General features: G+C 47.6%; 1 protein-coding gene across 3 annotated transcripts in view; it reads left to right on the top strand.

Annotated features, from left to right (window-relative positions):
• The window catches only part of LOC310691342 (vigilin-like), a 68,024-nt gene that overhangs the window by 20,167 nt on the left and 34,408 nt on the right, over positions 1 to 13,449 (top strand). The window lies entirely within an intron of this gene.

Raw genomic sequence — 13,449 nt, 5'->3', positions numbered from 1 at the left:
TCCCAGCTCCTGCCAACCTAGCAGTTCGAAAGCACGTCAAAGTACAAGTAGATAAATAGGTACCGCTCCGGCGGGAAGGTAAACGGCGTTTCCGTGCCCTGCTCTGGTTCGCCAGAAGTGGCTTAGTCATGCTGGCCACATGACCCGGAAAAACTGTCTGTGGACAAATGCCGGCTTCCTCGTCCAGTAAAGCGAGATGAGCGCTGCAACCCCAGAGGAGTCTGCGATTGGACCTAATGGTCAGGGGTCCCTTTACCTTTTAAGATGTCAATCAGATCAACCAAAGGCCTGGTTAAAAAGGAACGTTTTTGCCTGGCGCCTAAAGGTGTATAATGATGGCCGAGTATAGCTAAACTATGAAACTCCCTCCTACAGGAAGCAGTGATGGGCATCAACCTAGAAGTCTTTTAAAGAGGATTACAGTGGTGCCTTGCAAGACGAAAAGAATCCGTTCCGCGAGTCTCTTCGTCTTGCGGTTTTTTCGTCTTGCGAAGCAAGTCCATTAGCGGATTAGCGCTATTAGCGGCTTAGCGGGCTTAGCAGATCAGCTGATAAGCGGCTTAGCGGATCAGCTGTTAAGTGGCTTAGTGGATCAGCTATTAAGCGGCTTAGCGGCTTGGGGAAAAGGGGGGGAAAGGGAAAAAACCCTGCAGGAACTCGCAAGACATTTTCGTCTTGCGAAGCAAGCCCATAGGAAATTCGTTTTGCGAAGCACCTCCAAAACGGAAAACCCTTTCGTCTAGCGGGTTTTCCGTCTTGCGAGGCATTCGTCTTGCGGGGCACCACTGTAGATGAATTCATGGAGGATAAGACGATATCAATGGCTCCCTCTAGCCATGATAGCTATTCTCTGCCTCCACAGTTGGAGGCAGCAATGCTTCTGAATACCAGTGGCTGGAAAACGTAGGAGGAGTGGGTGGTCATGGACTCAAATCCTGCTTGTGGCTTTCCCACAGTCACCTTGTTGACCACTGTGAGAACAGGAAGCTGGACTAGATGGGCCATTGACCTGATCCAACAGGCTCTCCTTATGTTCTCATGAGTTGGTAGAGTCTGCTCCATGGTGGCACCGCAATTGTGGAATGTTCTCCTGCTTAGTGCCTATCCTTATTTTTCTAGGCTTCTTAAATCTAGCTTACATATTTGACTTTCTAACACTGAGTGGAAGGTAGCTCGTAGTGGGGGAGTTCCTTTTCCTGGCATGTTTCTTGGGCCATTAGGGAAGCCTGGACAAGCTTCTGAGTAAATCTATAGAGTTCTCCTGGAATATATGGTCATCTGGCCTCCTAGTCACTGCCCAGCCATGCTGCACATCCCTGCTGTCAAGGCTGGCTGTGCCGACTAGGTCACAGGCTGGCCATCTGTGTGGCCCAGCTCCTTGGACATTGCATTCAAAATCCAATACAGTTTTTATAGCACACAGTGAAAGCTGTCGTTTCTGCTGCTTATTTGTTTGCCCCAGTAGCTAACTAGTCCGACCCCATCTCAATTCCTGGCTTCCATCTCCTGCTGACTAGGGTGTAGCGATTAGTTTTATAAGATGGTTTTGGTTCCTTTTGGCCTCCTGATCAGTCTGCAGGGTCAATTGCTTACGCTTGCTGCAGCCACAGAACAGCTGAACCTTTCTTGCAATGTGCAGAAACATCAGGTGAATTCTCTTTCCGCCCACCCCTTAACAGTGCACAATACACAATGAAAATATTAGTTTAGATGTCACATCTTTGCAGGGGATGAGAAGAGGTGCTCACCTGATTTAGTGGGAATAGATGTGGGTGGTAGAGCTGTCGCCAAATGACATTTGTTGAGGGGCAAAAAAAGAAGTAAGTTTAAGTAGCAGCTTTGAGAGGTGGTGCGGTTAAGCCAGCCACTGCATCGTACTTCCTGTGGTCACATTTCTAAATCATCTGGAGCCCCATTCAGAAAGTGTTGGTGACGGATAACCCTACCTCATGGATGAAAAACCATGGTTTGGTGAGTGAAGCGGAAACCGTGGCTTGGCTGCAGTTCCCCACTAACCAGAAAGTCATGCTAACCAGATTGCTGCTGAATTGCCAATCCCAGCATGCTTGACTGGGGCTGATGGGAGCTGGAGTCCAGCAACATCTGGAGGGCCACAGGCTCCCCATCCCTGTTATAGCAAAAAGCAACATCTCACTCAAAGTCCCCTCTATGACAGTCAAATCTTGGTTTCGAAACTGAGTTGGGCCACTCCCATCAAATGTTGGGCTGCCCTATGGTGCCGTCTGCTGCTTTCAGACTGTTCCTTGACATGCTTTAACACCAGGGTGGGGAAATCATTTCTGTCGAGGGCTTCATTCCCTCGGTAATTTTGGAGTGGGGTGGTGCAGTCATAGAAGCCAAGCCCCAAATTTGGCTGGGGACCCCTTTTCTAGGAACAGAGGAAACTACCAAGTCAGACCCTTGGTATTACTAGTTGAATATTGCCTTCACTGGTAGTGGAGATGCCAGGGACTGGTGCCAGGGCCAGCCTTGTGCAAGACTGATGCTCTACTTTCTATGGAGTTGGGCAAATGGTCTGTGTAGCTCTGTATTGCTTACAGCGATGGACAGATGTTCTCCAGAACTTCAGCCAGGTGAGGGGGTCTTCCCTGTCCATCCTGGAGATGTTGAGGATTGATCTTGGGACCTTCTGCATGCAAAACTCTCTTTCCACCTGTGTGATATCAGCTGCAAAGCGGTGTAGGTTGCTGGCTCCCTGCTTTAATATCTCAGCTACCTGGCTAGAAAAGGGGGTCAGCTCTTCCACTGGCGCATGCTTATGACTGACAGGGAGAAAGATTGAATTCTGGGCAGAGACAATGCATAGTCATTGGATGGTAGTGCTGAGAGTACAATGGGTGTGGCTTTACATACACCAGCAAATGTGTTAAGACAAAATAAAAGCTTTATTCCCTCCCCACCTCTGCAACCTCTCGCTTTTTGCCAAGCGCTCTCTCTGTCTCAACTCAAGGGGGAAACGGCAACTCCCACTGATATGAAAATAGGAGCTGCTTTTAGCACCTGCACCTGCGTGGCCCTCCGAGACCAAGAGAGTCGCTGCAGAGCCCAATTAAAGGTTCTTGAGAAGTCTGAATGAACAATCGCAGGCGGTGGGGCTGCAAAACAACGCCTGCGTTTCGGTCCTTTTGTTCCTCCGGCTACGCTTGCCGCCGCTTGAAGGTATCCAAAAGCAGAGATTTGGACCTGGGGCCATGTTCGGCAACCAGTAATTCTACAACACTCATTTTAGAATGGTGTAAGCCAGCTTTCCCCAACCTTGAGATGTTTTTGGACTGTGATACCTGTCATCCCAGACCATACTGACTGGGGGTGATGGGAGTCAGACCACATCTGGAAAACACCTGGTTGGGGAAAGCCAATGTTGGCCACGCTGGAGGCCTGCTAATTCAACACCCCAATTCCCCTTTTAGCCTCTTGTTATAGGAAAGGTGCCTCAGCCCGCTGGTGATATTGGTTGCCCTTTCCTGTACAGTGGTACCTTCGTTTAAGAACAGCTAAGTTTATGGACAACTTGTAATAAGAATGCTGCAAACCCGGAAGTAGGTGTTCCAGTTTGTGAACTTTGCCTTGGAAGCAGAACATGTTCCGCTTCCTGTTGAGTGTGTTCCATTTGTAAATTGAGTCCCCCGCTGCTAATCTGAGGCTTTCTGTTGAGTCTGTCGGCTGTTGAGTCCCGAGCACCTACACAACACAGAGGTGTGATATTTGGAGCTTTTGTTTTTGCTATTTTGTTGCGGTTTTGTTTGTGTGGCTTTTTCATATTTTTTTTTACTACGACTTGTTCTTCGTTTTACGGGACTGACTTGTGACTGTGGCTTGTGTCTTCGTTTTTGTGACTTGTTTTTGTGACACTGTGGAACCCAGTTCAGCTGCTGGTTGATTGTATGACTGCAGAAATGGATAAAAGTCCCCCCCCTCCAAACAATGGCTATCATCAGTGCATGTAAGAAAAAAAAATCATTTTAATTTTTATAGTCGACAATACTGTCTTATTTATTTTATAGTACAGTATATTAATTATTTCCTTCATTTTATGGATCAATGGTCTTGTTAGATAGTAAAATTCATGTTAAATTGCTGTTTTAGGGGGTTGTTTTTCATTGTCTGGAAGGGATTAATCCATTTTCCATTACTTTATATGGGAAAGCATGCCTTGGTTTAAGAACGGACTTCCGGAATGGATTAAGTTCGTAAACGGAGGTACCACTGTACATCAGGTGTGTGGAACCTTGGGGCTCAGAGTTCAGATGTGGCCCTCCAGACCTTTCTATCTGACCTCTGGAGTTCTTCCCACTCTGCTCTGTGTCCCTTGAGTCCTTTTTCCTGGCTGGAATGGGTCAAGCAGTTATACTGCCTCTCGCTTGTCTGGTGGAGGTTCAGGAGGTGTAAGTGGAGATATGGCTGTACATATAAACCTCTGAATTTTACTATATAAAGGGTAGGGTCACACCTGTTTCTCCACAAACTTCTTTCCACCCTTTCCATGGAGCCCCCCCCCCCCGAATGTTCTCCTTGAGGAAAGGTTTCCAGACTGAAACCCCACTCCCACCCTGCTGTGCATTTTCCATCTCTACAGTATCCCCTTTTATGAATATGTGAGTGGTCTTACCACTGTCTTTTGTGGTGGGCTTGGGAAAATGATGCTGTCAAATCTGTTTTCAGCCCCTTTCCTAAGAATTCCTATCATGGCATTGCAAAGGCCTTCGGACCCCACCCCACCTTATGTAGAGAAACTTCTGCAATTGTCTACTATTTTTTCAGCCTCCCTCCCTTCCCAGAAAACTCGGCAGGCCTAGTCCGTCATTTTCAGCCTTAGGGGCCCCCCAGTAGACTGATGGTAACAAGGAAGGGTCAGTCCTAGTAAGTCATAGCTGTGCCCCAGTTTGTGACATCTCTGGGCCTAACTCTTTCCTCCTTGAAGACCCTATGAAGCAGCCCCAGAACTTCAGATCAAAGACGAAAGAGTGCCCTGTGATAAGTATGCTTCATGTTGTCATCTCAGCAATGGTTTTCCCCCCAAGATCCCACTTAATGCCTTCCTCAGCCACTCTTTCTCTTTTTCCTGGCTTGCAGTAGTTGAGATGTGGTCAATGTGCTGTTGCCTAGCAACCCCGATGAAGGTATCTTTGGTCGTGGTCAGAAGGCTTGCTCTAGGCCAGGGCTGGGGAACCTCTTCCCCTCCAGTTGCTGCCGAACTACAGCTCCCATCATCCCTGATCACTGGGCTATGCTGGCTTGGGCTTGGTGGGATTTGGAGTCCAACAACATCTGAAGGGTCATTGGTTCCCTTCCCTTGCTTCTAGGTCAGAGAAGGGCAACTGGTTGCCAGTGTTCAACCTATTGTATAGTATAGTGTCTTGCTGTGTCCTATGTCAGCAACGTTGGGGAACAATAACCGCATATGGTTGCTTCCTTTTCACTTCTTAAGCCCGCCTCAACTTACTTGGTAGCTGGGACCTGTCAGTCATTTCGCCTGTATCTTACTGTTCCTTAAGTCACCTGTTGTCTTGTGCAAATTGGTTGACATCTGGCGTAGCATGGTTTATAGAAAGTGGGAAGGGATATGTATTTCCTCACTTTCTCATAATACTAGGACCTGGACCACCCAATGAAGCTGAGGATTTAGGACAGACAAAAATAAAATACCGTATTTTTTGCACCATAACACTCACTTTTTTCCTCCTAGAAAGTAAGGGGAAATGTCTGTGCGTGTTATGGAGGAAATGCCTACGGGTGGCATGCCTACGGATTTTCCTCCCCTAAAAACTATGTGCGTGTTATGGTCGGGTGCGTATTATAGAGCAAAAAATACGGTACTTTTTCACACAACACCGAATTAAAACAGTGGAATTGGATGTAGCGAGGGATGGCTTGAAAAGAGTATCCCAGCTGATGGAGGATAAGGTGATCAATTGCTACCAGCCACCATCAGTGTTAGAAACTGGGATAGAAAAGCTAGGAGCCAAGTGGCTCCTGGGACCTCGGTTGTGGGCTCCAAAACAGAAGGTCTAGTCTACATTTGGGGAGATCGGCAACACTTTTTATTATTTTGATAAGCATATTGTTAATATCACATTTTAAACAGAAATTGTGAATGCATGTTTCATTTGGTGTTTACAATAAAAACATTGGTACCATACTTCAGTTTTCAAAACACTCTACTATTGCTAAACTCCTTAACGTATTGCTTATCCTTAACATATACTTCGAGGCTTCATAGCACATACATTCAAGTGATCCTTGAGTGTCAGCCAGGCGCAAAAAATGGCACCCAGACTTTTAGAGGTGCTTGCAAATGGAGAATTTTTAGGTGCGAAATGCGCCTGGTGCCCTGCTAATTTTGTACCCTGACCACAACTGCTATGTTTCTCTCCACGGTCAGAGGTAGTATGCCTCTGAATATAATGCTCTGCATAATGGTCCACTTTTAAAATAAAGCTGCTGTGGTCAAACCTGCCTCAAAAAGTACACAGCTATTATTTCTTCCACCATGGATCTCAAGACTGTATGTAGGGTTCCTAGGGAGCCTTGCATCTAAACACTAACCAGACCTAGACCTGCTTAGCTGCTGGAGTAAAAGACAGGGGAAGGAACTGTATTCCAGCCCATTTAGCGCTGAGCAGCTGACTAGGGTTTGGCAAAAGTGAAACCCATTCTCATGCCTTCTCATCTCAACGGCTTTAGTCTTAATGATTGAGAAACACTCCTGAACGCATCTGCGCAATGGGATTGGGCCGAGAAAAACACTCTGAAACTTTCAGTTGGAGTTAATGAGATCCCAAGGCGTTTGCTCCAGAGTTAGCAGCACAGCCCCCCTTAGAGGGTGCTTTCCTCAAAAGACATTTTGGAGCTTGGAATACAGAGACTGGTCTGTAGTCTGGGTGACAATCGCTGTTCATGGCTCCTTTTAAGGGAGCAGGGCAGGCCTGGCTACCAGTACTGGGCATCATTAAAACTTCTGCTTCTGGGGCAACCTACAGTCCGCACCGTTTCCTTCATACAACTCAGAGCGCCAGCGCCATTTGTTATCACCGTATGCTGGGAGTCTGGGGCGGATGGGTAGGCAGTCAGTGTTCTCAGTTTGCAGGCTTAATGTCTTAAGAATGTAAGGTGAGGCCTTCTGGATCAGGTCAAAGGCCAGTGTAACCCAGCATTCTGTTCCCACAGCAGCCAGCCAGATTTTATTTACGTATTTGTAATCCACACCTCCATTAAAAAATGTCAAGGTGATATACGGCACACAGTGAATAAAAAGCATCTCTAAAAGCTTGTCAGTTGGTGAAGAAGAGAAAACTCATATTGCAAAGGCCTGTCTAAATAATCTTGTTTTCAGAAAGCATCTGAAAGAAGTTGGGGGGGGGTGGTTCCTGCTGAAACGCTGCTGGCAGGGCCTGCCATGCTAAAGGTTAGGTCCCTGGTGAAGGCCAGCTGATGCCCATTGGATGCCCACAAGCAGGACTTGAGCACAACTGTGCTTTCCTTCCTTGCCATCCCCCAGCAGCTGGCATTCAGAATCATCCTGTCTTGGACTATGGAGGTCAAAAATAACCATGGCGAAAAGATGGACTTCCCATCCCTGAACTTGTCTAACGTTTGCAGGTTGGTAGCTATGCATCTTGTAGGAGTGAGTGCCATGGTTTTTGCTATGTGCCTTCTCCTGCCCCATTTGCTGGCCAAGACCTCAGAAAGGCATCTCTCTCCTGCCCCCTGCTCCCCCACCCGAGGTTCTTCCAAATTTCATGGGTACTGGAGCATGCAAACAATTGGGGGGAAGGCTATCAGGAGAGCTGCACTGATCCCTGGGGCTGAGGCTCCCCATTCTGGCCAGAGGCTCATGCTTATCCTCAAGCGCCGATACAGCCTTGATCGGCTGCAGTTTTTTCCGGAGTCCAAAAAAAGAGAGCAGCCGCTTGCTTGGCCTGCATCTCTCTTCGTTCTGTGGCTGACGGCTGCTTTTGGCCCTCGCCGTCCTCTTGGCCTTCCTGGTGTTTGCACAGCTCTGCTTGTGCTGCCAGCCGGGTAAACGAGAGATTTCCCGACGAATAAAGTTGCGCTGCTTTGGAGGCCAGGCTAAAAGCCAGAGCCCAGCCATCTTCTGTAATCAAACTGGAGCGGAGCCGGCCTAGCTTGTTCCTGCAGCCTTTATGCGCTGCTCTTCCACTCTGGCAGAGAATTCGGCCAGCTAGCGCAGGAAATGGGAAGCCTGGAGAAATGTTTAGTTTGGTACACTTTGAGAACCAGATTTGCATTATTTTTCTTTTTGTGCGAAGGAGTAAGAGAGGCAAGATGGCAGGGCAAGAAGCTGGAGGTTGAAAAGTTCAACCAGAGGCAAAACAGCAGATGACTTAAGCCTGCACAGAAGCAGCTGTTCTCCACCCTGCCTGCAAACACCTCTCCCTTTTCTCCCTTGTGCTGGCAGGGCGCACAATCTATTTTCAGATGACTCATTCATTCAGAACTCTTGCTACCGGTGATATGTCTGTCCTCCCCTCCTTTCCCACCAGACCCACACATGAATCAACACACAGGTGACGTTTCCTGTCCAGTGGTGTTCCACTTTCTGCAGACAGTAAGCACTTGGGACAGGGAGCTTGGAAAGCTTCCTCTCCCATACGGTGTCACTCTCTTCAACCTGGTGAACTTTCTGCTTGTCGCCTGTCAGCTTGTGACTCAGCCTCTTCGCTCTGGTCTCATTTCGCAAGGCAGAGAGAACGGCTGTATGAATAGCCCCACAGCTCAGTGTTAGAGCACCTGCCTTGAAGGTCATGTTAGAAACTCAGATATACAGTGATACCTCGGGTTACATATGCTTCAGGTTACAGACTCCGCTAACCCAGAAATAGTGCTTCAGGTTAAGAACTTTGCTTCAGGATGAGAACAGAAATCGTGCTCCAGTGGTGCAGCGGGAGGCCCCATTAGCTAAAGTGGTGCTTCAGGTTAAGAACAGTTTCAGGTTAAGTACGAATCTCCAGAATGAATTAAGTACTTAACCCAAGGTACCATTGTATAAGCTAATTGCCAAATGGCACCTTAAACCTAGGTTATGGTTGCCACGATGGTCTATCTAGGCGCCTTTTATGGTGAAATTTGTTGTTAATTTCATTTCTATACCGCTTTATATTTTAAAAGAAAAAACCACAAAGCGGCTTACAACACACAACTTCAAATAAAACAATCCAGAATAAAACAAACTAAGTCTTCAAAGAAAATATTTCTGATCCTTCTCTAAGTGACATTTTGTTTCCCCCACATTTCTTTACGTACTTAATTTATAGAGCTGCCCCATAGCAGAAGGACTCTAGGGAGCCAGTGTGGTGTAGTGGTTAGAGCAGAGCTTTCCAAACTGAGTGTCACGTGACACGTTAGTGTGTCATCTACAGTGTGTAGTTATGTCACGCAAATGCTCCTCGCGCTCTTATAAGGGGTTAGTTTAACCTCTGGTTTGCTAGTAAAACTGAATTACTGTGTCACGAAATGATGCATGTCTAAAAAGCGTGATCAGCATGAAAAGTTTGGAAATCTCTGGGTTAGAGTGTCAGACTGGGGCTTGGGAGATCAGGGTTCAAATCCCCAATCAGTCATGGTGCTGACTGGGTGATCTTGGGCCTACCTCAAAGGTTGTTGTAAGGATTAACTGTGGGGGGGAGGAACCATGTAATCCTTGCAGGGGGAAAATGGGGTATAAATGCAATACATAAGTTCTTCTGCTTACCTGCTTAAGGAAGCTGGAGGGGCCAGCCAGATGGAGATGTCAGTTGCTAACCTGTCATCCAGAGATCTCCATGTGGTTGCAATTGAACCTGCGCCAGTCACAAAAAACACCTGGCTAATTTCTAACACCACTTGCAAGCAGAAGGTCCCAGCTTTGGGCCCCTGGCATACCCAGGTAGGGTTCCTTGAAACCCCCACCTGAAATCCTGGACAGCTGCTGCCAGTCAGTGCAGGCAGCACTGCACAAGATGGGCCAGTGGTCTGACTCCACATTAGGCAGCTTCCTGTGTCCCCTGACCTTCTAGGGGAAATCTCCCTTGCTTTCAGATGCACGTGTCTCCTTAACACCTTGAGGGCTAGAGCCATGCCTTGACTTTTCTTTAAAAGAAGCAGCTGTTGGTTCTGTAGATTCCAGGGGTGTCCTCTTTTCATCTTGGGAGGCCAGGCTCCTGCAGTTCAGCGCTGGGCTTCCCCTGCCTCTCCCGCAGCTTTCCTTGTTTACGTCTTTAGCTCTTTCTCTCTCCCGTCTTTATTTATTGATGGCCAGAGGCCGCAGTCCTGTCGGATTGCATCAAGGAGAAGAGGTTGCAACTCGGTCACCGTGCGGTGCAGAGTCGAGAGCTTGGGGTGGGGGGGGGGAGAGGGGACGCACGGCAACAGGGCGGCGAGTGGCAAACGGGGGCCAGTTCCCAGGGAACATGGCAGTGCTGCGGTAGGAAGGCATTGCCCATCCGTCCTTGTCGGGGCAGCGTGGTGGATTGGACTGCCTCTCCCCACATGAACGGCTTAGCTTAGGCAGATCTGTGGGGTTGATCGCTGTGTCCCAGGAGCGGAATTCGGGTATCCGAGAGACTGAAAGGCAGAGGCAGGCAGGCAACGCTGGAATAGGGATGTTGCCCTCTATGAATTTTGATCCATACTTTGTGGACCCATGGGCTGATTGTGGTGCAGTTACCCTTCCCGTGGTGTGTTATTTTGAACTTTGCTGTGCGGTACAGTGGTACCTCAGGTTAAGTACTTAATTCGTTCCGGAGGTCCGTTTTCAACCTGAAACTGTTCTTAACCTGAACCACCACTTTAGCTAATGGGGCCTCCTGCTGCTGCTGCGCCGCCGGAGCCCGATTTCTGTTCTCTTCCTGAAGCACTATTTCTGGGTTAGCGGAGTGTGTAACCTGAAGCGTATGTAACCCGAGGTACCACTGTACTCAAGCTTTAAGGGACGCAGGTGATGCTGTGGGTTAAACCACAGAGCCTAGGACTTGCCGATCAGAAGGTCGGCGGTTCGAATCCCTGCGATGGGGTGAGCTCCCGTTGCTCGGTCCCTGCTCCTGCCAACCTAGCAGTTTGAAAGCACATCAAAGTGCAAGTAGATAAATAGGTACCACTCCGGCGGAAAGGTAAACGGTGTTTCCATGTGCTGCTCTTGTTCGCCAGAAGTGGCTTAGTCATGCTGGCCACATGACTCGGAAGCTGTACCGGCTCCCTTTGCCAATAAAGCGAGATGAGCGCCGCAACCCCAGAGTCGGCCACGACTGGACCTAATGGTCAGGGGTCCCTTTACCTTTACCTTTACTCAAGCTGTGCCAAAATGCATTCACTGCGTCCGTCGAAATCACGGGTGCATTTTTTGAACACTGGAAAGCTGCCTTTTGCAGAGTCAGACTGGTTAGCTTGTCCACTGCCTGGCAGTGGCTCTCCAAGGTCTTGGACAGAGAAAGAGGGCTTACCCTGGAGTCTTTTAAATTGGAGGTGCCATCAGGGATGAGCGTGGGGCTTTCTGTGTGCTCCACCACTGAGCCGTAGCTCCTTTTGGAGGAAAAGGAGGGTATTAGTATTAGTGCGCCCATTGGGCAAAAGATTCCTGCATTGCAGGGATCGGACTAGACGACCCTTGTGGTCCTTTCCAACTCTACAATTCTATTCCTTTGAGGCTGTACCAATAGCACAGCTCTATGGTTGAGCCCATGCTTTGCATGCAAGAGGTCCCAATTTCAATTGCTGGCCTTTCCATGTGGGTCTGAAGAGTCCTTGCTAAAGATGCTACTGCCAGTCAGTGTAGACAGTATTTAGCTAGATGGAGCAATTGTCCAACCCTCTGTAAGGCAGCTTCTTACAAGTGTGATGAGTAGCACTAGCATCGGATACAACCCAGAGGGAAAAATGTGTTAAACATACCTGCTTCTGCTAGTTGATATTTTTTTTAAAAAAAAAATTGAGCTTTTACCGTAATACGATAAAATTAAAGCTACGAAAGATAGAAGAGAAAGAAATGTTAGCAATCTAACACGATCTGTCTCTTTATTCTTGATTTTTGGAAACAAGATAATACCAAATATAAGTGCGTGTTCTGCATAGCGAAATGCAGAAGATCCTGGAAAGGCTGGCATCGCATGGCTCCTGCTTTTTGGAAGGAAAAAATAGCATAAAATTCCGTTTTAGTGATATTCAGCTCCCTAAAAGATAGTCAGGTTGTGAGAGGCAACAGCTGCTTTAAGGCTGTTTGGGGATTAGGAGTTCACGGGCCATGTGCACCGAGGGGGGGGGGGATTCTCTCTAGCAATCTCTCTCCCTTCCTGCAGCAACCTTTCCTATACTGGATGCAGCTTTGACACAGAGGTGATAGCAGCCCCTGCCAAGTGCAAGGAGGTTCGTTCTTCTTCCTTCCTTTACGGTTGCCTTAAGAGGATTTCTCTCAAATCCTCCCCATAGAGCTTAGCACTGCTGCTGCTGCCGCCGCCGCCTCGCTTTCTTAATGGGGGTTGGGAAGCCGAGGGCACAAGAAACACCTTTGCTGCAAGTTGTGAGCCGTCTTTTCATGGACAGGAAGGGAAGATGAGGACTGGGTGCTGGGCTAGATGGGACATTGGGCTGATCCTGCAGGCCCGCTGTTTATTTTCTTAAACCACAGACCTTATCGTTTGCCAGTTAGCTGCCTCATAACCTGAGCTCGGTCAAATTCAAAATCTTTAATACGGTCAATGACCAACAAGCAATTTATAAAATAAAATAAAATTGGCAATATAAGTACTATTGTACTACAGATAACAGTGGAGATATGGCCAAATCACAAAATTGGTACTTACCAGGTTTCGACTTTTAAGGTTTTGAGGATTCAATTCAAATGTCATTACTGTTTATTATCGTTCCTTCGATGTTTGCAATTTGAACTCCGTTGCTGTCATCATTGCTCGTCTTATTCTTGTTCCAATGTAACAGTACTTCGCCACAGGCCTGTTGATTTCGGGGTCTTTGTCAGCTAAGAGGTGTCTGATATAGGTGTCATCTGTACTACGAGGCATTTTCCTCAGAATCGGCTCGATCAGCTCTTTTCTTGAGTCTCGATATAATGGGCAGTATAAGATGACACTGAGCTCGGTCGTATTCTTTGACATTTATTTATTTATTCATAAGGTTTCCTCACCTGTCTTTCTCCAGAAAGTCCCAGGACAGGTTGCAGTAGATTTATATGCACAGGCAAAAGAATTACAGTTATGAAACACAATAAAACTATCCCGAAATGGGACCAGAAAAGACTTTTTATGGTACATGACAACAGCTGCACGGATGCTACTAGCCCAGGGATGGAAAGAAGAAAGAGTCCCTACCAGGGAGGAAAGGCAAGCTAAGCTGATGGGCTATGCAAAAATGGCAAAACTGACTGGAAAGCTCAGGAACCAAGAGGACAAAAACTTTTTAAAAGAATGGGAAAAAATTATA

Source organism: Podarcis liolepis, assembly GCF_965112155.1.
Source record: "Podarcis liolepis genome assembly, chromosome: 13".
NCBI classification, from domain to species: domain Eukaryota; kingdom Metazoa; phylum Chordata; class Lepidosauria; order Squamata; family Lacertidae; genus Podarcis; species Podarcis liolepis.
This window is presented reverse-complemented; position numbering and strand designations above follow the sequence as displayed.